The 25,345-nt window shown below is 39.8% G+C and overlaps 1 protein-coding gene across 4 annotated transcripts in view; it reads left to right on the top strand.

Annotated features, from left to right (window-relative positions):
• Nucleotides 1-25,345, top strand: part of FAR2 (fatty acyl-CoA reductase 2) — a 148,279-nt gene that overhangs the window by 51,832 nt on the left and 71,102 nt on the right. For 2 of the 4 annotated variants that reach the window (XM_046647795.1, XM_046647767.1), the window contains exon 1: nucleotides 5,687-5,853. The exons of 1 other annotated variant lie outside the window; for it this stretch is intronic. The gene's annotated coding sequence lies outside the window, so the exon portion shown is untranslated. Of the gene's footprint in view, nucleotides 1-3,085; nucleotides 3,220-5,686; nucleotides 5,854-25,345 lie in introns of those variants that run through there. One more of the 4 variants, XM_046647788.1, reaches the window with a different exon arrangement.

Raw genomic sequence — 25,345 nt, 5'->3', positions numbered from 1 at the left:
TCCATTCGTCCCTTGATGGGCACTCTTCACAATAGCCAAGACTTGGAAGCAATCAAGGTTAGTTTTTTTTTTGTTCTTTTGGGTTTTCTTTTAAGATTTTATTTTTTCCTTTTTCTCCCCAAAGCCCCCTGGTACATGGTTGCATATCTTTAGTTGTGGGTCCTTTTAGTTGTGGCATGTGGGACACCACCCCAGCATGGCCCGATGAGCAGTGCCATGTCTGTGCCCTGGATCTGAACTGTTGAAACCCTGGGCCACCAAAGCGGAGCATGCAAACTTAACCACTCGGCCACCCGGCTGGCCCCTCAAGGTTAGTTTTTAATGGACTCTAAATTTGGCAGTTTTTCTTTGAAAGCTTGCCTCACTTTCTCCATGTGTATCCTTTCTATATTAGATTTTCCTTGATAATGGATGTCAGACACAGAGTTAGAACAAGAGCAGCGTCAAAACCCTTTCTGGGAGTAAAGTGGAAAGCTTAGACTGGTTTCTTCCCACATGTTGAAAGCACTAGGAATCCTATGGGTAAATTCGTTTGTGCACATAGGAAAGATTTTTACTTTGCACTAATCCTGAAGGGAGATGGAGTTTGTCCTCATAAATGAATTGCTGTATTTCTCTATTCATCTAATGGAGAAATCTACCATTTGAACTTAAAATCAAGGACTCTTTACTATTTACAGGTACTTCCTTCAGGAAAATGGCAATTTCCCTGTTTAAGAAAGCAAAAAATAATTTATGATGACTATTGTAAGTGCACATTTTTTCCTCCATTGGTCAATATTTCCTCTATTCAACCTCTTTCCCATCTCCTAATTAGGATTTCTGGAGACTGACTGATATATTTTGAAAACTAAGCAACTGTTTTTAGTTAGAAAAATGCAAATGTTATATCTACTTATTCATTTCTTCTGCTCTTCAAAATATATTCAAGCTGAGCTGAAATTTAACCACTTTAAATATCCCATCTATTTGATTTACTTTTTATCTTTCCAATTCGTCAAATTTTCTTAGACACTCTGTTTCTTGGTAAATGGTCTACTTCATGGCCGGTTTTTTCCTCTGTTTAATCCTGCAGTCAAGCATGATGCTATCTTCCCAAAACTGATGTATTGTTATTACGACCAATGTTAGAGAATGAGTTTGCTTTCGAGTCAACCAAGTAGTAACTTTGATTTTAAACTGGAAAAACAATGACAGATGATGTCCAGGGAAGTGCTTTAAGTTTTCTATGGTTGTTTTACGATCTGCCTCCCTTCACCTTCATCAACCTACTGTTGTCAGAAAATCTGCCTCCAAGTATCACTAACTCTTCCAATCCATTTGAACTTTTTCCCATTGCTCTATGTAGAGACTCAATCATATTTCAAGCATAGTGATGTTTTATTGTTTCCACTGATAAAGAGAAAGTATCCTGACATTTGTCAAAAATGGCAAGGAAGAGGGGCTGGCCCCGTGGCCGAGTGGTTAAGTTCGCGCGCTCCGCTGCAGGCGGCCCAGTGTTTCTTTGGTTCGAATCCTGGGCGCAGACATGGCACTGCTCATCAGACCACGCTGAGGCAGCGTCCCACATGCCACAACTAGAAGAACCCACAACGAAGAATACACAACTATGTACTGGGGGGCTTTGGGGAGAAAAAGGAAAAAATAAAATCTTTAAAAAAAAAAAATGGCAAGGAAGAGTTTATTGAAGACTATTGCAATAGGGATTAAGAGCATTGCAATAAAGTCTCAGACTATTGCCATAGGAGTCAAGACTGTTGCAATAGGGGACAGAGATTGAACTGTACTCTGAACACAAACAGGGAAAGGTGGGGATTAATACCTGGTGGACAGGATGAGGGAGAGGATGGCAAATTACTAAGAGGAACTTATTTAGGTATTAAGGCAAGGTGGGCGGAACTTGATTATGTATCAAGAATGGAGGAAGAAGAGCTTGATTGGTATGAAGATTGAGGAGGATACTCAATAAACTGGCTTAGTAGGATTTTTTTTTTTTTTTTTTTTTTGCTAAAACTGGGTTCAGCAGGTCAAGGTTGAGGCCTGGAAGAGAAGAGAGGGCTCATAGGAGCCTGACTAAAGTTTGGTCAAGAAAGGAGTCTTTGTCACCATAATCTGTCTAAATTTGCATTTGCTCACTAATAAGACCCCATTTAGAGTCATAGAGGTACTGTACCAGTTCTTTTAAAGCTCTGGAAAGTAAGCTCCATTATTATTGATAATGCTATTATAAATAAGTGACATCAGAACAAAATCTTTTAGCAGAGCTGTGTGCACACTGACAACTTGTTCCAAATGAAATCTGGGAAACCTGATCAGTTTCAGAGGATGATGAGAATATTTGTATTATTTATATTACGCAGACTATTTGCCAGGCACTGTCCTGTTTTACTCATTTAAATTAGCCTCTTAAATCCTCACTACAGTCTTCTCAGGGGAGTACTGTTATTATCCTCAGCCCACGATTACAGCCAGAAAAGCGGAACCACATAGCAGTTACAAAGCTTATCCAAAGTTACTTATTAAAATATGTCAGCGATGTGATTGGAACCAAAGCAAGGTGACTTTTGAGATGGTGCTTTTAACCACTGTGCATTCCTGCTTGTATAAAATCTCTGTCCTTTCCTTTCCTCAAGCAAACACATGGAACTGGGAGATGGGGAAAGACGAAGTGGAAGGATATATTTGTGGAAGACTGTATTTGGTGCGTTCTTCACATTCAGAACCCTTTATTTCCACCACATAGTGCAGCGCTTAATACATAGCAGGCCTTCAATAATTTTGGTTGTTGGATAAATGAAATATTGAATGGATTATAAGATGAAATTCAGTTTCTGATCACCAACAAGATAACCAAGTGATGTTTCTCAAACTCTGGCATGCCAAGGGCTGCAATAGCAAAATTTTAGGACCAGAAGGCATTGCCCATATGTCACAATCCACAGGTGATTGCAGTTGTCCATGGAAGCCCAACCCACGCAGCCTTCTATTGTCAGCTTGGGGTGAGCCGGATCTCAGGCTGGATATAACAGTGAGATAAACCTTTCTTCCCGAGGTTCTGGAGCTCCTCTCATGAAAGGCTGCTGGTTGTGGGATTCTGTGGGGTCCTGTTCCATTGCTCTTTAGACCTGATTCAAACTCTTCTACTTTGTTTCCTGCTGAGTTCTTATTCATACCTTCCAGCCCTAGAGAAACCTGAAGCCATAGAAATAAGACGAAAAGGTAAGACAAAAACAAGCAATGAATGAAGTCCCAGATGTTGCTAACGCTACTAGGAGTGACAAGCTAAGCAAGTCTTGGGGTGAGAGACTGGTCTTTTTATCTCATTTTCACTTTTCTTTGCTCTCCACCACAGCTCATCAGAACTCATTTATCCTAAGAAATCAATGACTAATTTCCTGTGAGGTAGAATCGATAAATCTGTAGTGTTGTACACTGGTTAAAAATGAGTGCTGGGCCAGCCCAGTGGTGCAGCAGTTAAGTTTGCACATTCCTCTTCAGTGGCCTGGGGTTGGCCGGTTCAGATCCTGGGTGTGGACATGGCACTGCTTGGCACGCCATGCTGTGGTAGACGTCCCACATATAAAGTAGAGGAAGATGGGCACAGATGTTAGCTTAGGGCCAGTCTTCCTCAGCAAAAAGAGGAGGATTAGCGGCAGTTAGCTCAGGGGTAAACTTCCTCAAAAAAAAAAAAAAAATGAGTGCTTGGTTCACTTTGTGCTGTGAAATACAAGGCAAATAATTGTTGCAAGTTATTTAAATGTTTGAAGGAAAAAGAATTGCTTTTCACTGTGACTGCATGACATAAAATACTGAACTTTTTGTGGAGGCAGGAAATGGGTTCGGAAGGTAGGGTGGAAAGGGTTGTTGCTAGTCTCTGAAATTCCGTTCTGCCCTGAGTATGTGCAATACCAAGGGTCGCCTTGGCACATCTGGTGCCGATTTATCATCTAAGGGTTTTCATACAGGATTCAAACATAGATTGCAGTAGAAGGGAACTTGAGAGCTCCAGGGAAGAATATGATATTTCAATTGCATTTGATCATTTTATTGAACTTGCCTGGAAAAATCAATTAAAAAACAAAATTTAATTTTCATACTCAGAGCAGAGGTTATTCGTTGCAGCTCGTGCCTGACAATAAATTTGTGTGTGTGTGTTTTCATTAAATCATCAATTCCAAAGTGCTCAGAAGCTGATTGCTCTAGTCTGTTGAGTATGGGGGAATTGATGTAGTGCCTTCACTCCATAAAGATTTCATCTCCTTTTTTCCACCACTTGGCCTCTCCAAACCATATACACATCAAAGGAGTGATTTTTTAGACTTAAGCAGTGTCCTTAAAAGATATTAATAGTACATTTAAATTGCAAGGTAGAATTAGTTCAATCGTATGAAAGACATATGACCGGATAGACGGAAGGGTCACCAAGTGAGTCCTTAATTGCCTCATGTTCTTTTTTGATGCAAAGGGATAGAATAATAATGGCAATTAACAGGTAATTAGTTAACTTTGTAGATAAACTTTCGGGCAAGTTCTTTAACCTCTTTGAGCCTCAGTTTTCTTGTGTGTAATAATCATGCCTGCCTCCTAGGATTGTTGTAGGATTAAATGGGGTAATACATGTGAAGCCCTCAGCAGGAGGCTTGGGACAAAAAGTCTTAACTATTGTTGCTATTGTTATTATTGTTGATCAACGTTTATAGTTATAGGACAGCTCCAGTGACATTATGCTCTAAACAAGTAGCATGGGGAGCCGGCCCGGTGGCATAGTGTTTAAGTTTGCGATTTCTGCCTCGGTGGCCCAGGGTTGGCCAGCTTGGATCCTGGGCGCAGACCTACACGCTGCTCATCAAGCTGTGCTGTGGCAGCATCCCACATAGAAGGACTTACAGCTAGCGTATACAACTATGTACTGGGGCTTAGGGGAGCGACAAAAACAGGCAGATTGGCAACAGATGTTAGCTCAGGGCCAATCTTAAAAAAAGCCCAAACAATTAGCATGATTTTTTTCCAGTGGGAAAACTGGATGAAGGGGCTTTTGGAATGCACTACAATAATAGTTTCAGTGGGGTGTCTCTCAAGGAAGAATCAGAACTCATATAGGTCTCTGGCCTTTCTGGCTATGCAATAAGACCATAGGACAAATGCTGATGTGGAAATTGCAAGATGAGTAGCAAAAGTTAAGGAAGCCAAGGGGCCGGCCCGGTGGTGCTGCGGTTAAGTTCACACATTCAGCTTTGGTGGCCCGGGTTCGCCAGTTTAGATCCCGGGTGCGGACATGGCACCGCTTGACAAGCCGTGCTGTGGTAGGCGTCACACATATAAAGTAGAGGAAGATGGGCACGGATATTAGCTCAGGGCCAGGCTTCCTCAGCAAAAAGAGGAGGATTGGCAGCAGATGTTAGCTCAGGGCTAATCATCCTCAAGAAAAACAAAGTTAATGAAGCCAATCGTATACTCCCCAGAGAGAGAGTGGGCTGCCAGGGCTTTACTCAACAGAGTTTGCATTAGCACACTTTCAGACTTCTCAAGGTCTCAGCTTGTTTCATCTCCTAAGGTGATTGCAGCTTCCCTGCTTTCCAAACCGAATAACATGTGGAGGTGAGGTGCATGCTCTTTATCCTAGAGAATACTTAACCAAGAGTGTCTTGCTAGTTTCATACAGAAGGAAACAGGCAGGCTCTCGAGACAGAGTTCCTAGGTTCACATTCCTGTTCTTCCTTCTTCTGATACTGGATTTGCACAAGTTATTTAAGCTCCCTGGGCTGAGAGTCCTCATTGGTCACCTCATGGAGTTATTGGAAGGATTATATGAGAAAATAATTGCATGGCATTTGACAGATTGTCTTCAACATGGTAAGTGCTAAATAAATGTTAGTGATCCTTTTTATTTCTTCTGTTGGATGATATTTGCACTGAGAATTGTTAAAAGATAAACTGAGGCATACTAAAAATTTTAGGAGTTTATCTGAGCAAAAATCTATTCAAATCAGGCAGTTCCCACCGGAAGTGGTTAGAAGCCCTCCACAGACAGGAGCTAGAGGAAAGACTTTTATAGAGAAGACATGGAAACAAAGCAAGGAAATTATTTGAGTGGCCATAGCGTAAGCAGATGCATTCTTTGGGAAAGCCGAGTTGGCTGTTTGTGATTGGTTTTCCTTAAGTTTTGATTTCTTAACTTTGAGGTATTTCAGGCTTAGCTTTTGGTTTGCTTATATAGCCTACTAAGGCATTAAAGCCACCTCAATCTAATAGCCTCCTTGTTTAATTATTTTAACAGAAGTTAGATATCATTCTGGTTTTATTATGTAGTTTCCTCAATGAGTTAAGTTGACTCAGAGTAAAGGAAGTGGGAGAAAAAAGAATTAGAAATCACCTTCCCAAAATCTGTAGCCAAGCCTCTGTACTTGCTTCATTTATTAATTTAATAGCATAGAATCCGATAATTGTCTTCAGATTTGAACAGTTGCTCTTTGCCCTTCTACTAGTGAAGGTTCACAAAGTATTGGGACTTTGGTCTTTGTTACTAAAGTAACTGCAAGGAATTGATTAGCAAAAGTTCGTATGCAAATTTTGCTCTGGAAAAAAGGTTTGAACTGTAAGTCTCTTTTCCAGATTATTTTGGAAACACAAACCTATTCATACGATGGTGAGTTTCTTCCAAAATGAAATTTGAGTCCATCCAAACCCATTTTGATTTAGTATTGTCGAAGAGGCATATAGTTTCTGCCCATCTTATCAGGGATTCTGGAGATATATCTAATTTTCACACTTTTTTCGTTCCACCTTAAAATCATTTTAGTCCTAGTCGCATCCTGAGTTGGAACCAGTGTGTGGAGCCTCTAAATTCCTCTAAACAGATATTTTGAATAATGATGTAGAACACTACTAAATTCTTTAGGAGCAAAATGGTGCCATTTGAGAAGATAGTAGAGGTACCCTGACGGAGCACCATACAAAAGCATGATGAGGTGGTATACTTAAAAGAACATAAAACATAATTAATATTTTTTGAAAATTTATTTTACTTAGCTCTTTTAAAAATAAATTAGAGGGGCCGGCCTGGTGGCATAGCGGTTAGTTTCGTGCACTCCGCTTCGGCAGCCCCAGGTTCATTGGTTCAGATCCCAGGCGTGGACCTACACACGGCTTATCAAGCCCTGCTTTGGCAGGTGTCCCACATATAGAATAGAGGAAGATGGGCACAGATGTTAGCTCAGGGCCAATCTTCCTGAAAAAATCTCATAATAAAAATAAATACGTAAACAAATTAGAAAATAACTCAAAGTAAATTTCACTTTCTCCCTTTATAAGGAGATTATTTTTTCTATCTTGGTGAAGAATGAGGGGTCTCTTAGAGTGTGGAGTGCCTCCATTTCTTCAGGGCAGCCTACGTGCTGTGATTGTTATATTGCTGATTTCTGGATTTGTCAACAGATTTGGCTCCTTGGTTGCTAAGAGCTAGGAAAATATTTTGCGCAAGGCATTTTGATTGACAATATTAAAAAGAAATTACTAGAAAAATTTGAGGAAAAAGTTTATACTAAAAAAAAGAGAGGGGCTGGCCTGGTGGCACAGCGGTTAAGTTCGCATGTTCCATTTTGTTGGCCCAGGGTTGCCGGTTTGGATCCCGGTTGCGGACATGGCACTGCTTGGTGAGCCATGCTGTGACAGGTGACCCACATATAAAGTAGAGGAAGATGGGCACGGATGTTAGCTCAGGGCCAGTCTTCCTCAGCACAAAAAGAGGAGGATTGGCAGCAGTTAGCTCTGGGCTAATCTTCCTCAAAAAAAAAAGGAAAATAGAAATGTTATAATGAAGGTCTCTGAAACAAAGCATTGTCAATATAAATGGATAATGGTTTACCCATTATCCCTACTATGGTGGTTTCTTATTATCTATTTAGCTTCTGACAATTAAAATTCTCCCTTTCATCTTTCTCAGAGTTAATGAACAATGAATGGGCAATTTTAAATTATGGCTAAGAAGTAGGTCCTCTTTCTTTCATACTTTGCTTCTCTATTGAACAGATACTCTGCATTCATAGCATTTGCCTCAAGACTTTCTGCAAGTCGTCCTTTTTTGCCATTTTGCCTTTTCACACTAATATTACAACTGATTGTCTCCAGGCAGTTTCATCCAGGCAGATTGCTTTATTAAGCAATCAATTTTTCAAGAACAGTATGAAATAAGAAATTTTAGTGTCAACCAAGGAAACATCTGAAAAGGCAGCATTCTCTTGACTGCAGGAAAAATTTCTTTTTCCTAAGAATTTTTATGTTGCGTTTAGTTTCTCAGAGCAACTAACATCTGCCTTGTTCTAGACTTAACTAGGACGGAATAACAGCCACAAACTGTGTATATGGCACTGCTATACTTTGCTAAGGTCAATAAAATTGGTTTCCATTTTATTTTCTTTTAAAGAGTGAGTTTTTTCAAACCTTCTTACCTTTGCTAACAATTTACCTTCTCCCCAGCAAAATAATCTAATAGTCCTATGTTTGATATTGGAGGTTTTGTTTCCAAATGAAACAAAAAATAGTCAGGATGTTTAATTTTAAAATGTTGGAGTGATGTCTGTGTTTTTTTCTTCTCAAAAATAGCACCCCCTCCCGTAGGAGTATACTTACTTTAAAGGTTTAAATTTTAAATAAATTACTATTTTTAAGTATTGCACTATCAAAAACTTCATTTGAGAAACATGCTATAAAATTGATTTTTTATTTTGTAGTGATTCATTCCAGTTTTTTTCCTATCATATTCTGGCAGAAAATCATAACCTTCCCCGAAGTGTGGATACCCCTGACTGGCATCTGCAGCATTTTAGGGTGAAATTCATAAAAGGATGGCTTTATCTTGGGCAGAAGAAAAACACAGAGACTATTAAGGTTTTTTTTTTTCTTCGTCATTTGCAGAAACTCAGCAATGTTCTTTCTGTAGCTACTCAGTTTTGACATTCTTTTCAGTTGGGTCAACAATGGTTGTTTTTCAAGCCTTGCCACCCATGATAGAATATATCCTTAAAGCCTGTCTTCCCCACTGAGTAAGACAGGCTGAGCTTCTGTTTGTGGTTTACTGTTGCATGAAATTGATGTATTTTGGAGCTGTAGTCTGTTTTTAATTCTTCTGATGGAGAAACAAAATAAAATAAGGTGTGAGGTTCCTGAAAGGTGTCTTCAATATTTTAATAGATCTGTAAGAAAAACTCAGGAGTGAGGCTTGGGAATCTGATTTTTAAACAGGCTCCACGAGGGGTCCAGGTGGGTGTCAGATTGTAGCAATCCCACCTTAAATTCATGATGTATCTGCTGACTGTTCCATCTCTCAGTTTAAAGAAAATCAATGAAAAATAAAGCAATTTGAAATTGGTTGGTGAAGAAAAGGTGTCAGCAACTTTTTAAAAAGACCATATCCTGGGATAAACTTAACCAAGGAAGTGAAGGATCTATACAATGAAAACTACAAGACTTTCTTGAAAGAAATAGGCGATGACATAAAGAGATGGAAAAACATTCCTTGCACATGGATTGGAAGAATAAACATAGTTAAAATGTCCATACTACCTAAAGCAATATACAGATTCAATGCTATCCCAATCAGAATCCCAAGAACATTCTTCACAGAAATTGAACAAACAATCCTAAAATTCATATGGGGGAACAAAAGACCGCGAATTGCTAAAGCAATCCTGAGCAAGAAAAACAAAGCCAGCAGAATCACAATTCCCGATTTCAAAACATACTACAAAACTACAGTGATCAAAACAGCATGGTACTGGTACAAAAACAGGTCCACAGATCAATGGAACAGAATTGAAAGCCCAGAGATAAAACCACACATCTATGGACAGCTAATCTTCGACAAAGGAGCAGAGGGCCTACAATGGAGAAAAGAAAGTCTCTTCAACAAATGGTGCTGGGAAAACTGGACAGCCACATGCAAAAGATTGAAAATTGACCATTCTTTTTCACCACACACCAAAATAAACTCAAAATGGATCAAAGACCTAAAGATTAGGCCTGAGACAATAAGTCTTTTGGAAGAGAATATAGGCAGTACACTCTTTGACATCAGTTTCAAAAGAATCTTTTCGGACACTGTAACTCCTCAGTTGAGGGAAACAATAGAAAGAATAAACAAATGGGACTTCATCAGACTAAAGAGCTTCTTCAAGGCAAGGGAAAACAGAATTGAAACAAAAAAACAGCTCACTAATTGGGAAAAAATATTTACAAGCCACTTATCCGACAAAGGGTTAATCTCCATAATATACAAAGAACTCACACTGCTTAACAACAAAAAAACAAACAACCCGATCAAAAAATGGGCAGAGGACATGAACAGACATTTCTCAAAAGAAGATATGAATATGGCCAATAGACACATGAAAAGATGTTTATCATCGCTAATCATCAGGGAAATGCAAATCAAAACTACACTAAGATATCACCTTACCCCCGTTAGATTGGCAAAAACATCCAAAACCAAGAACGACAAATGTTGGAGAGGTTGTGGAGAAAGAGGAACCCTCATACACTGTTGGTGGGAATGCAAACTGGTACAGCCACTATGGAAAACAGTATGGAGATTTCTCAAAAAGTTAAAAATAGAAATACCCTATGACCCAGCCATCCCATTACTGGGTATCTATCCTAAGAACCTGATATCAGATATCTCAAGAGTCCGTTGCACCCCTATGTTCATCGCAGCATTATTTACAATAGCCAAGACGTGGAACCAGCCTACATGCCCAGAAACTGATGATTGGATAAAGAAGATGTGGTATATATACACAATGGAATACTACTCAGCCAAAAAAAAAAGACGAAATTGGCCCATTCACAACAACGTGGATGGACCTCGAGGGCATTATGTTAAGCGAAATAAGTCAGTCAGAGAAAGACGAACTCTATATGACTCCACTCATAGGTGGAAATTAGTATATTGAGAAGGAGATCTGATCGGTGGTTACCAGGGAAAAGGGGGGGTGGGGGGAGGGTACGGAGGGGGAAGTGGTGTACCCACAACATGACTAACAAAAATGTACAACTGAAATCTCACAAGGTTGTAATCTATCATAACATTAATAAAAAATAAATAAATAAATAAATAAAAAATAAAAAGACCATATCCATTTGTTCCTTGATTCATTCAAGTGTCAACCTGCAAAAACAGAACCCAGTTTAAGAGGCAAAGTGTTTGGGATCAAAGAATGGCAATTCAGGGAGCGCAGATTCAGGTAGAAACCCAAATAGGGTCCCACTAAGGAGTAAAAGTAGGGGCTTTTAAAGCAAAGAAGGGAGGTCATATTACAAAGCATTTTAGTTGGAGTTGGAGGCAAAGAGTTAGTCTTGGCTAAACATTGATTGACCATTGATTCTATCTTCAGAAAGTCCGTAATCCTCCATCTTCGTGATCAGAATGTCCATTCTCCAGCTGACTTCTCAAACAATTGCTTGCAAAATAATCGCCATTTTGGCCCAGTTCAAAGGTTCAAGACAGCAAAGCAGTTTCTCTGGAAAGGCAGCTCCAACTCCATTTTAAAATGGCTCCACTAAAGTCAATTTTGACACAAGAAGTCTTTATTTAGTGCCTACCAAGTGCTGGACTCTGCCCTAAATCCTGAGGATACAGTGTCGAGCAAAAGCAGATAGTGTTCCTGCTCTCGTGCAGTTTGAATCAATACATCCTGCAGACAAGTGTAAAATTACAACCATGATAAATGCCAGCAGAGAAAGATACATGGAAAGAGCTTACATTACAGATTAGACCAAATATGGAAGGTCAGGGAAGCCTTCCCAGTAGAAGTGACAGTTAAATTGACATCTGAAGGATGACTGGGAGTTGATAAGGCAAAGCTGGGCTGGAGAACATTCCAGTAAAGGGAATAACATTCATCATGCAGTCATTCTACGTTTCAGGTACTGTTCTTGGTGCTGACGATAGGGCAGTGAACAGCGCAAATTCCCTGCCCGCGTGGGGCTTACATTTTAGTAGGGGAAGGAAATAGCCCATAAACAAATGACAAAATAAATATACATGATGTCAGGTGGTTATAAGTGCTGTGATGAAAAATAAAGGGTAAGCTGAATAGTGAATCCAGGGTGTGGAGGTGAGGTGGATGTTTTATAGGGGACAGCTGGGGAAGGTCTCCCTAAGAAGCTACCTTTGAGCTGAGACCTGAAGGGGAGGCAGGAAGTCACTCAGCTATGGGTAGGGGAGACCTCTCTGGGAAGGCAGAAGGGTGAGAGCTGAGGCCTGGAGTAGAACATCGCTGGGCATGTTCTAGAACAGAGGGGACTCTGTGTGGGGATGGCAGGGGACATTGGAGTAGATGCCAGCAGAGAGGTAATGTGGCCAAATCATTCAGCTCCTTTTATGTGAGTGAGAAAGACAGCCATTGGAGAGTTTAAGCCTCGAAATGACAGACCTGACAGCCTTTGAGAAGGATCCCTTGATAGACTTAGTGGAGCAAGGGTGAGGGCAGCAAGGAGGCCATTATGATAATGATTTGGACCAGTTTGGCACAAGCAAAGGCGGTGAGAAATGGTCAGATCCTGAATATACATTGCATGTAGCTGATGGGATTTGCTGAGGATTGGATATAGAGTGTGAGAAAAAGAGTCTCAAAGTCAGCCTCAACATTTTTGCAGGGAGCAACACAAAGAATAAAGTTTTTATTGACTGAGATGGGGAAGAGTATGAGAGGAGCAGGTTGGGAGAGCTGGTTCAGGAGCTTGTTTTGAGGCATGTTAAATTAGGGATGCCTCTTAGGCATGTGCCAAGTCCTGTGGTGGGTGGAGCTTGAAATGTTTGATTAACTGAAAGAAGGCAATGTGTCTGAGCAAAGTGAGAACAGGAGACCATGTCGTCCAATGGCTGGAGAGGCAGCCTGAGGCCAAACCATGTCAGGCCTTGAAGGTCACCTTGGAGATTTCAGCCTTTACCCTAAAAGCAATGGGAAGGCATGAGGTGTTTAGGGATATCTAAGGGTATGAGATTTTTATTTCCAAACTGGAACTGGCTGCAATGTGGCAAAGAGATTGGAACTGGGAATTGGTGTGGGCAAAAGTGGATGCAGGAAAACTTGTTAGTAAACACAACAGCCCAGGCAAGATGTTGTGGTGGCTTGTGTCATGTGGTGGTGGTAGATGTGGAAAGGCAGGCAATTAGGCAAATTCAGGGGACAGCTATCAAGACTCCATATTGGGTAGATACAGAGGTGAGAGAGAAGGAGGGGTCAAAGGTGACTCTTGGCTTTCAGGCTTGTACAACAGGATGGACAGGAATTTTGTCCAAGAATACAGGAAAAACTGGAATAAGAACCAGTCATTAGAGGAAAGATCCTAAGATGAAGGTGCCCTTGTGATATCCAAGTGGAAATGTCAAGTAGGCAATTGTGCACCATGGTCTCAAGCTTGCGGGTGAAGTCTAAGCAGGAAAGAGTAACTTATGAGATATTCTAAATCTGAAAGGAAGGATAGTTTTGGGTGGAGCAGATTAATATGCAAGAGAAGGAAGTGATCATTATCTCATAGCTCTTAAAGAAGATTGGAGGAGATGGAATCCAAACGCAAGTAGAGGGATGAGCCCTAGATACAGAGAGGCAGCGTTTCCCTCTATTGAAAAGGATGGGTGCAGGTACAAGGAGATTTATTTGTATGCTTCATTCACCAACAAATACACATTGTGTGCCTATCATGTGCCCTGCACAGATCAAATTACTGGGGATACAGAGACAAAAAAGAAACCACCATCCCCATCAAGCATCTCTCACTCAAATAGAGATTGTACACGTGTAGCAACAGGACACAGTTCATGAGAGCCACGGGGACACTGGATGCACAAAACGAAACTATGGGAACATCGATTTTTAAAGTTCAGAGAAGAGATGGGTACAATACATGATTTCCAGCCTTGATACTGAAGAAGAGCATATCTCAAGAAGGTTGGGAATCTGAATCCAAGAATTCCGATTTTGCCATTTATCCCTGGGAAGAGACAAACACTGTTTTCAGTACAAAGCGAAGGTTCCAGAATTGAACTAATTGTTTGCAAGTCTAGGCTAAGATTTCTTCAAAGACATTGTCTCACCAACTTTCTCCTTGAAAACTCGAGCAAGGGTCTCAGCCTGCGCATGTGATCCAGTTTCCAGCACTCCAGGGATCTGCACTGACCCTAAACCAGCTTCAAGCTGCTCTCTTCCTTTCCACCCTTGGTTAATATCCAAATTGCAAGCCTCTCCAGTCATCTGTTCTCCCACACACTCTCATCTCCACATTCCTTTGTGCCTTCTTCCCTTCTCGTGGTTTTTCCTTCCTACTGCCCCCCTCCCTCCTAATCTTTCCAGCATGTTTGTGGAAGCCCTCTACATCTTTTACCTTCTTACTTTAACTGAAATTTGAGTATCCCATTCGGAGTTATCTCAAATAGTTTGTTGTTTCTTTCCCATGGTCAGGAGAGTGTTTAGCATTCTCTTATGACCTACACATTATACCTCCAGCCATCTTTTTTGTAGGCCATGCCATCTGATGATTCTTCTACCCAGTATCACTGCCATCCATCAGCATCTTGGTTATTCCTCCTTGCTCTTTCACAGTTTTGGCATCTGAGTCACCATCTTCCTCTTCATTCCAAATTCTGCTACATCAATGTCAATGACCTAACAAATACACCCATCCCCACTGATTTTCCTTAGCCTGTTCACTTCCAATGGTCTTCAGATCAACTCCTCATTGACAACTGTTCCTATGACCACGTCATGGACCTTGTCACTCAGAACTGCTTCAACTCTGGAATCCTAGATTCCAATATCTCACTCTCTGAAAGAATATGTTATTGAAAAGTTTGAGCCTTCAGTGTTATCATCACTAATTCTTTGACGTCATAGAGTGTTTCAGTCCCTTGACCCACTTCCATTTCCTCCCAATCTATCAGTGCCTCTCCCCCAGATTTCCTTTCTATCCCTAATTGGCCTACACGACATAATTTTTAATCATTCTCCTAAACCATTTTCTTAAACCATACACTCGAGTCTCTTGCTGTCTTCCATATTTTACCTCCAGAATCCAAATCCTGGAAAAATTCTAATGTCTAGCATCTCTGCATCTATTCGTGCATCACCAAGCATAGTTGTGGAAAATTGCATGCATGTGCAGATTGCTGCCACTAATTGTCTCCAATTTTGGCTAGACCTTCAATCTTGCTCAGCAATGCTTCTGCCTGCCTGGTCATCTCCTTCTTGAAATTCTCACAACAGCTCCTTCCCTCGTTCACCATCTTCCTCAAGTCCTCTAACTCACAATTTCCAGTGTCATTTTCAGTATGTGACTTTCATTCTTGTTTCAAAAGAAAATGGGGCCGGCCCCATGGCCAAGTAGTTAAGTTCGTGCACTCCACTTCGGCAGCCCAGGGTTTCACCAGGTTTGGATCCTGGGTGCAGACATGGCACTGCCCATCAAGCCATGCTGCAGTGGCATCCCACATAGCACAGCCAGAGGCACTCACAACTAGAATATACAACTATGTACTGGGGACCTTTGGGGAGAAGTAGAAGGAAAATAAAACGATGGGTAACAGTTAGCTCAGGTGCCAATCTTTAGGAAAAAAAAGAAAATTGAAACCTTGAGATAGGAACTCTGTCCATCTATCCCCATAGGGAAGACACCTGCATGCATTTTCTGTATTTACACCAAATTAGTCTACATCTCTCCTGTCAAAGATTAATTGATGAACTTGGCTCTGGACCGCATTTGCATTTCTCTCTTCTCTTTTGGGGACTTCTCTCTATCAATGATTTAGGCAGTAGGAAAGACATTCATAGGGAAGCTGAGTAGGATGAATAGACTCAAGTGAAGATAAAGATTCTGAGTCAGGAAGATAGAATAAGCAGTGGTTAGAATTTTTCAAGTGCAAATGAGAAAATCTCGTCATATTTTCACTGTAGTACATGCTGGGAATGCAATTTTAGCAGCCTTGTCTGTTGTGGAAATGTACCTTTATACATCTCTCAGTATTTTTCCACAATTCATTCACTTGAAAATTGGCTATTACTGAGCCACTTCCTGTAATAAGTCCTGAAGTGTGTGGTCAAACAGGAGGTCCACTGAGGAGTCCAGCTATGGTAAGAAAATAAATCCATAGCAAATATGCATCTACTAATGGCTGGGCTTTTTTCCTCTTAGAATAAACCTGGAAGCCATGCCAGAACCTTTCACCACGCATTACCTTTTCAGAGTGTGCCCTGGCCCACGTGTCAGTCAGTTCCACCAACATTACTCAGCTTCAACTGTGTGTAGCATCGTGAGATCAGCTCCGGAAAAAAATCTGGGTGATGGAAGCAAATGAGAGGAGAGTTATAATTTTGTCAGGAAAGAAAGTACTGCTAGTCAATACCATGTTGCTTTTCTAGCAATTTCAGTGAATTCTAGGTTGAGTTAAAAAATAGGAAATTGTCTTTTGTTCAGTCAATCAGCTGGCTGAGAGACATGGCTAGTAGAACAGATGAACTTTCGTTACTAAAGCTTTAATGTTCAGAAAGAAATATCCTTAACCTCCCAAAGTACCAAATTACACCCTGAACCAAAGAAAGGGAACCAGGACATAGCTAAGAAAAGGAAGGATGTTGGTTCCTTTAGCAACTTTGGGCAACAACAAGTCAAAAATGTCCAAATTTTTGAGACAGGAAAACCAGAGCAACAGAACATTGACCACATTAAACTGCAGATATGTTGTCATCTTTAGCTTTAACTAAGTTAAAGCTAGTTAGATTTGTCATGATAGAATATACTTCTAAGCCTTGCTAACTACCAGCCCAAAATAAATATGAAGAAACTCTTTTCCTTGCCTTGTTTTAGTGTATTTGTAAATAAGTTGAAGATAAGGACTTCTGTGCTCATGCACAGTACCAGCAATTCCTTTCAGCTTGAAAAGAGTTCTAAACCCAAACTGAAAGTATTATTAAACCCTCCTTGAACTAAGTGCAAAAATGGTTGTAATAGTGCTTTCAAATAATAATTTACATCAGCAACTCTCAAAGTGTGGCCTGGGGTCTCCAAGACTCTTTCAGGGATCCACAGGACCAAACTATTTCCATAAAAATGTTAAGATGTTATTTGACTTTTTTTACCATGTTGACATTTTCACTAATGGTACAAAAATGTTGGTGGATGAAACTTAGCACAAAACAAGGAAGGGACCCCAAACTGTACTGGGAGTCATGTTATTCTTGATCATCAAGCCCTCAAAGCTTAAAACAAAATTGCCAGTTGCATTTAAAATTGTCCTTGAAGAAGTAAGTAAAAATAATTCTATTTCAGTCTTTGTTTACATGTCTTTAATGTTTTGTGTGGTGTACTGAAACGTACATATTAAGAACTTCTTCTGCATACCAAAGTAGGATGGTTGTCTCAAAGAAAAGTACTTGTGCGCTTGACTTGTGAGTTGAACTAACTGATTTTTTCATGGAATATCATTTTTATTGGAAAGAACGACAGATAGACAAACTATGGTTCTTCAGATTTGGGTATTTGGCAGATATTTCCTCAAAAGAAACGAAGTGAACCTGTCGCTTAGGAAGACAGCTGGCAGTATTTTGCCAGTGACAAACTTGGAGCTTTCAAATGAAAATTAGAGTTTTGGAAAATTTGTACCAGTCACTATAATAAGCTTGACAGCTTCCCAATACTTAAAGTTTTTTTCTGATGAGATTGGTGATGATATTAACAATTATGATTTTTTGATATTATACAATGAAATGTGTCACCATTTGGAAGATCTGCATAACTCGTGAATCATTATTTTCCAAATGACCAATGCATGATGTTGTAAAATTATGCATGAGTGAAAGATCCATTTAAATAGTGAAATAGACCAATGGATCTTGATGTAAAAGAATGTGAAAAGTTCATTGATGTGATTTAGATTCCACATGGTAATAAACTTTAAGAAACTACAATTTGCCAAGTTTTTGGTAGAATATCAAAGAATATCCGCAATGATCTGGAAAAGCTTGTAAAGTATGTGCTCCTCTCTTTTCCAGCCACATATCTGTGTGAAGCCAGATTGTCTTCATACGTTCAACCAAAAACAATAGCAAGATACTAAATACAGAACAGCTATGAAAATCTACTTGCTTCAAATAAGGCAGATATTAAAGAGGTTTGCAAAAATGTAGAACAGCGCCGATCTTTTCAATATACTTTTGTTTATTTTGAAAAATATAGTCACTGTTCAAAAAACGCTATTTCTGTTAACATTTAATAGGGGGTTTATTTTTTAGTGATAAATATTTTAAAGTGTCTCAGTTTTATTTTCCAACATGCTAAATATTGGAGGACATAACCACACAAAAGTTCTTTCAGATACTCAATAATGTTTAAGAGTATAGAGATTTTGAGACAAAAAAAAGTTTGAGAGCAGCTGGTTTAGCTGGTCAAAGGGAGAAGACTGTTTTACTCATGCTAAACTGCAGGTATGTAGAAACCAAAATGTTTTGTGACATTTAACCCCTGGAGAAATACAACCATTTTTGCTCTTTACTGATTAAAATACACTTCACAGATTTCAGCCAAGGAGTTTTGAAGGAGATCCAGCATTTTATCAGAGTTCTTTGGTTAAAAGTAACAGAAACCAACTAAGGCAACAGTATTAGTTTTCTACTGTTGTGTAACAAATTACCCACAATTTAGCAGCTTTAAAAAACATGTAATTACTATCTCACAGTTTCCACGCAGTTTTAGGACTCCTAGAATATTACTTCTTCAAAGTCAGTATAGAAGAATCTCTCTCTTCAGGAAGATAGTCCCTCTCTTAAAGGGATCACCAATTCGATCAGGTCAGCCAGGGATAATCTCCCTTTTCAATTGATTAAGGGCCTTACTTACGTCTGTAAAATCCCTTCACTTTTGCCATATGAGGTAACACAATCCTGAGAGTGAAAGCCATCACCTTAGCTGTTTTCTATTAGTTAGAATCAAATTACATGTCCTTCCCATTCTCAAGAGGGCATTCTACAGGGCAGGGGTCATTGGGAGTCATCTTAGAATTCTGCCTAGCTTAGCAACATAAACTAATAGAGGATTTATTGGAATTCAGTGAGTTGACCACACAAAGGAATGACTGAAAAACCAGCCTTGGAAAGAGCAAAAAGCCCTTTCCAGCTCCTAAGAGGTATGAAGGACTTGCTTTTTGTATCAAGAAGATAAGTATTAATTGACTAAATTATCTAATAAACATGCCACCACCAGATGAATCAACTCCATATATTTTTTTAAACTTTGTGTCTCTCTACTCAAAGTTAAAAATCCTATCCCTGGGGAGGGCCTCTGCTCGCCATTGGCAGGGAGGCTCCGCCCAGCATTCGGAACACCAGGAAGCTCCCTAGAGCAGAATTCCCCACAAGGCAGCAGCTTACAAGCCACCGCCAGGCCCACAGACTCTGACAGTGTCCCAGACGAGGCAAGGGGCTCCCAGAGACCCCTTGAGAGTGGAGTGGGGCAGAGTAGAGCTCCGGTGAAACAGCTACGTAGCCCGGGGGGAACTCCAGATTCCTACAGCAACCTCAGCGAAAGCCTCTGCATAGCACTAGTGGAGAGGTCCCGACTGGGAATTGCAAGGCGGGAAGGCCCTGGGGCAAAAGCAGCACAGCTAGGTGAGCTAACGACAGACTGCAGAAGATACCCATAGCTCTGCTGGGACCTATAGTAGACAAGTGTGATCTGGTGGGCTCTGTTAGGGACAAATCGGCGATTATAGGTGATCCTGCTCCTGGCTGATGGGAAAGCCCACAATACCGCTGCAGACCACAAGGAGGGAGCGTGTCTAAGTGGGCTGCAACAGTAGGCACCAACAGCCTGAGGCCCCCTTGCGATTGCCCCCGCAACCAATGAGGGACCCCACAGGACCACTGTGACTATGAGGAGGGGTCCAGGCCCAGTCAGTAACAGCTGACAGGGTTCCTGGTTGGTGCAGTCTAAACAGCTGCCTCTCCCCCCACGCCAGCTGCAACAAATGGAAGCAGCAACTAAACTCTATCTCTATGCGGAGGCACAAATCCATGCCATCAAGCAGTATGAAAAAATATATTAAATCTCCAGAACAGAAGGAAAATGATAAGCACCCAGAAAACAATCCCAAAGACAATGAAATCTATAACCTAAATGATGATGATTTCAAAACTGCCATCATGAAAAAACTCAACGAGTTAAAAGAGAATTCAGATAGACAACTCAATGAGTTCAGGAGCTATGTCACAAAAGAGCTTGACACTATAAAGAAGAACCAATTAGAAATACTGGAGATGAAGAACACAATGGAGGAGATTAAGAAAAATCTGGACTCTCTGAACAGTAGGGTCGATAATATGGAGGACAGAATTAGCAATTTGAGGATAGGAATATAGAAATGCTGCAGGCAGAGGAGGAGAGAGAACTAAGACTAAAAAGAAATGAAGAAACTCTCTGAGAATTATCCGACTCAATTAGGAGATGCAACATAAGGATTATAGGTATACCAGAGGGAGAAGAGAAGGAGAAGGGGGCAGAAGGTCTGTTCAAAGAAATAATAGCTGAGAACTTTCCAAACTTGGGAAGAGAGATGGAACTTCATGTGACAGAAGGCAATAGATCTCCAAACTTTATTAACGCAAGAAGACCAACCCCAAGGCATATAGTAGTGAAACTAGCAAAAGTCAACAACAAAGAGAAAATACTAAGGGCAGCCAGGCAGAAGAAAATAACTTACAAAGGAAACCCCATAAGGCTATCAGCAGATTTCTCAGGAGAGACCTTACAGACTAGAAGAGATTGGAATGAAATATTCAAAACTCTGAAGGACAAAAACCTGCAGCTAAGAATACTCTATCCAGTGAAAATATCCTTCAAATATGATGGAGAAATAAAAACTTTCCCAGATAAACAAAGTTAAGGGAGTTCATCACCACAAAACCACCTCTTCAAGAATTGCTCATGAAGAAACTCATTTCTGAAAAATCAAAAAAAGGAAAGGGGTTACAAAATCCAGAACAAAGGAGATAAGCAGAAGGACAATAACACAAAGTAACAGCTCTCCATCAGGACGAAATGCAAAAGAACCAGAAAACAAGTGATAAAATGGCAACAGTAGGCCCCCATGTTTCAATAATCACACTAAACGTGAATGGATCGAACTCTCCAATCAAAAGGCACAGAGTGGCAGGGTGGATCAAAGAACAAGATCCAACAATATGCTGCCTCCAGGAAACACATCTCAGCCCCAAAGACAAACACAGATTCAAAGTGAAGGGATGGAAGACAATACTACAAGCTAATAATGAACAAAAGAAAGCAGGTGTTGCCATACTTATATCAGGCAAAGTAGACTTCAAAGCAAAACAGATAAGGAGGGGCAGTATATAATGATAAAAGGGACGCTCCACCAAGATGACATAACACTTATAAATATATACGCACCTAACACAGGAGCACCAAAATTCGTAAAGAAACTATTAACAAAACTAAAAGGAGACATCAACAGCAATACAATAATAGTAGGGGACCTCCACACCCCATTAACACCAATGGACAGATCATCCAGACAGAAAATCAACAAGGAAATTATAGAATTAAATGAAAAATTAGATCAGATGGACCTAATAGATATATATAGGACACTTCATCCAAAAACAGCAGGTTACACATTCTTCTCAAGCGTGCATGGAACATTCTCAAGGATAGACCATGTCTTGGGAAATAAAGCAAGCATCAATAAGTTCAAGAGGACTGAAATAATATCAAGCATCTTTTCTGATCACAATGCTATGAAACTAGAAATCAACTACAAGAATAAAGCTGGGAAAGGGCCAAAAATGTGGAGACTAAACAACATGCTACTGAACAAATAATGGATTATTGAAGAAATTAAAGAAGAAATCAAATATTATATGGAGACAAATGAAAATGAAAACACACTATACCAATTTATTTGGGATGCAGCAAAGACAGTCTTAAGAGGGAAATTCATTGCAATACAAGCTCACCTCAATAAGCAAGAAAAATCTTACATAAACAACCTCAAACGACACCTAACGGAATTAGAAAAAGAAGAACAAACGAAGCCCAAAGTCAGTAGAAGGAGGGAAATAATAAAAATTAGAGCAGAAATAAATGATATTGAAACAAAAAAGACAGTAGAAAGGATCAATGAAACAAAGAGTTGGTTCTTGGAAAAAATTAACAAAATTGACAAACCGTTAGCCAGACTCACTAAAAAAAAAGAGAGAAGTCTCAAATAAATAAAATTAGAAATGAGAGAGGAGAAATCACAAAAGGTACTGAAGAAATACAAAGGATCATAAGAGAATACTATGAAAAACTATATGCCAACAAATTGAACAACCTAGAAGAAATGGATAAATTCCTAGACTCATACAACCTACCCAAATTGAATCAGGAAGAAATAGGGAATCTGAATAGACCAAGCACAAGTAAAGAAATAGAAACAGTAATCAAAAACCTCCTCAAAAATAAGAGTCCAGGACCAGACGGCTTCTCTGGAGAATTCTACCAAACATTCAAAGAAGATTTAATACCTATCCTTCTCAAACTGTTCCAGAAAATAGAAGATGAAGCACTCTCTAATACATTCTATGAAGCCAACATCACCCTGATCCCCAAACCTGACAAGGACAACACAAAGAAGGAAAACTACAGGCCAATATCACTGATGAACATAGATGCAAAAATCCTCAACAAAATTTTGGCAAACCAAATACAGCAATATATCAAAAAGATTATACACCATGATCAAGTGGGATTTATACCAGGGACACAGGGGTGGTTCAACATCCACAAGTCAATCAACGTGATTCACTACATTAACAAAATGAAAAACAAAAACCACATGATCATCTCAATAGATGCAGAGAAAGCATTCGACAAGATCCAGCATCCATTTATGATAAAAACCCTCAATAAAATAGGTATAGAAGGAAAGTACCTCAACATAATAAAGGCCATATATGACAAACCCACAGCCAACATCATACTCAACGGACAAAAACTGAAACCCATCCCTCTCGGAACAGGAACAAGACAAGGGTGCCCACTTTCACCACTCTTATTCAACATAATACTGGAGGTTTTGGCCAGAGCTATTCGGCAGGAAAAAGAAATAAAAGGAATCCAAATAGGCAATGAAGAAGTAAAACTCTCACTGTTTGCAGACGACATGATCTTGTATATAGAAAACCCCAAAGAATCCATAGAAAAACTATTAGAAACAATCAACAACTACAGCAAAGTTGCAGGGTATAAAATCAACATACATAAATCAGTAGCATTTCTATATGCTAATAATGAACTAACAGAAAAAGATCTCAAGAACTCAATCCCATTCATGATTGCAACAAAAAGAATAAAATACCTTGGGATAAATTTAACCAAGGAAGTGAAAGATCTATACAACGAAAACTACAAGACCTTCTTGAAGGAAATCGATGACGACATAAAGAGAGGGAAAGACATTCCATGTGCATGGATTGGAAGAATAAACATAGTTAAAATGTCCATACTACCTAAATCAATCTACAGATTCAATGCTATCCCAATCAGAATTCCAATGTCATTCTTTACAGAAATTGAACAAAGAATCCAAAAATTCATATGGGGCAACAAAAGACCCCGAATTGCTAAAGCAATCCTGAGAAAGAAGAACAAAGCTGGAGGCATCACAATCCCTGACTTCAAAACAGTAATCAAAAGAGCATGGTACTGGTACAAAAACAGATGCACAGATCAATGGAACAGAATTGAAAGCCCAGAAATAAAACCACACATCTATGGACAGCTAATCTTTGACAAAGGAGCTGAGGGCCTACAATGGAGGAAAGAAAGTCTCTTCAACAAATGGTGCTGGGAAAACTGGACAGCCACATGTAAAAGAATGAAAATCAACCATTGTTTTTCACCATTTACTAAAATAAACTCAAAATGGATCAAAGACCTAAAGATTAGGCCTGAAACAATAAGTCTTCTAGAAGAGAATATCGGCAGCACACTCTTTGACATCAGCTTCAAAAGAATCTTTTCGGACACCATAACTCCTCACATGAGGGAAACAATAGAAAGAATAAACAAATGGGACTTCATCAGGCTAAAGAGCTTATTCAAGGCAAGGGAAAACAGGATTGAAACAAAAAAACAGCCTACTAATTGGGAAAAAATATTCACAAGTTATTTATCCGACAAAGAGTTAATCTCCATAACATAAAAAGAACTCATACAACTCAACAATAAAAAATCAAATAACCCAATTACAAAATGGGCAGGGGACCTGAACAGACATTTCTCCAAAGAAGATATATGGATGGCCAATAGACACATGAAAAGATGCTCTTCATCACTAATCATCAGGGAAATGCAAATCAAAACTGCACTAAGATATCACCTTATACCTGTTAGAATGGCAAAAATATCCAAAACCAAGAGTGACAAATGTTGGAGAGGCTGTGGATGTTGGTGGGAATGCAAACTGGTGCAGCCACTATGGAAAACAGTATGGAGATTCCTCAAAAAGTTAAGAATAGAAATACCTTATGACCCAGCCATCCCACTACTGGGTATCTATCCTAAAAACCTGAAATCAGCAATTCCAAAAGTTCCATGAACCCCTATGTTCATCGCAGCATTATTCACAATAGCCAAGTCATGGAACCAACCTAAGTGCCCAGCAACTGATGATTGGATAAAGAAGATGTGGTATATATATACAATGGAATACCACTCAGCCATAAAAAAGGACAAAGTCATCCCATTCACAACAACATAGATAGACCTTGAGAGTATTATGTTGAGTGAAATAAGCCAGACAGAGAAAGACGAACTCTGTATGACTCCACTCATAGGTGGTAGTTAACATATGGACAAAGAGAACTGATCGGTGGTTTGGTGGTTGCCAGGGGAAAGGGGGGAGGGGGGGAAGGCACTAGGGGTGAAGTGGTGTACCTACAACATGACTAATAATGATGTACAACTGTAATTTCACAAGGATGTTAACTTTTATAACCTTAAAAAAAAAAAATCCTACCCCTGGGGCCAGCCCGGTGGCACAGCAGTTCAGTGCACACATTCCGTTTTGGCAGCCCAGGGTTCGCCGGTTTGGATCCCGGGTGCAGACATGGCACTGCTTGGCAAGCCATGCTGTGGTAGACGTCCCATGTATAAAGTAGAGGAAGATGGGCACGGATGTTAGCTCAGGGCGAGTCTTCCTCAGCAAAAAGAGGAGGATTGGCAGCAGATGTTAGCTCAGGCCTAATCTTCCTCAAAAAAATATATAAATAAATAAAATTTAAAAAATAAAAAATAAATAAAA

Source organism: Equus quagga, chromosome 1, assembly GCF_021613505.1.
Source record: "Equus quagga isolate Etosha38 chromosome 1, UCLA_HA_Equagga_1.0, whole genome shotgun sequence".
Lineage (NCBI taxonomy): Eukaryota > Metazoa > Chordata > Mammalia > Perissodactyla > Equidae > Equus > Equus quagga.
The sequence above is the reverse complement of the archived record's forward strand: the minus strand, read 5'-3'. Positions and strand labels throughout refer to the sequence as shown.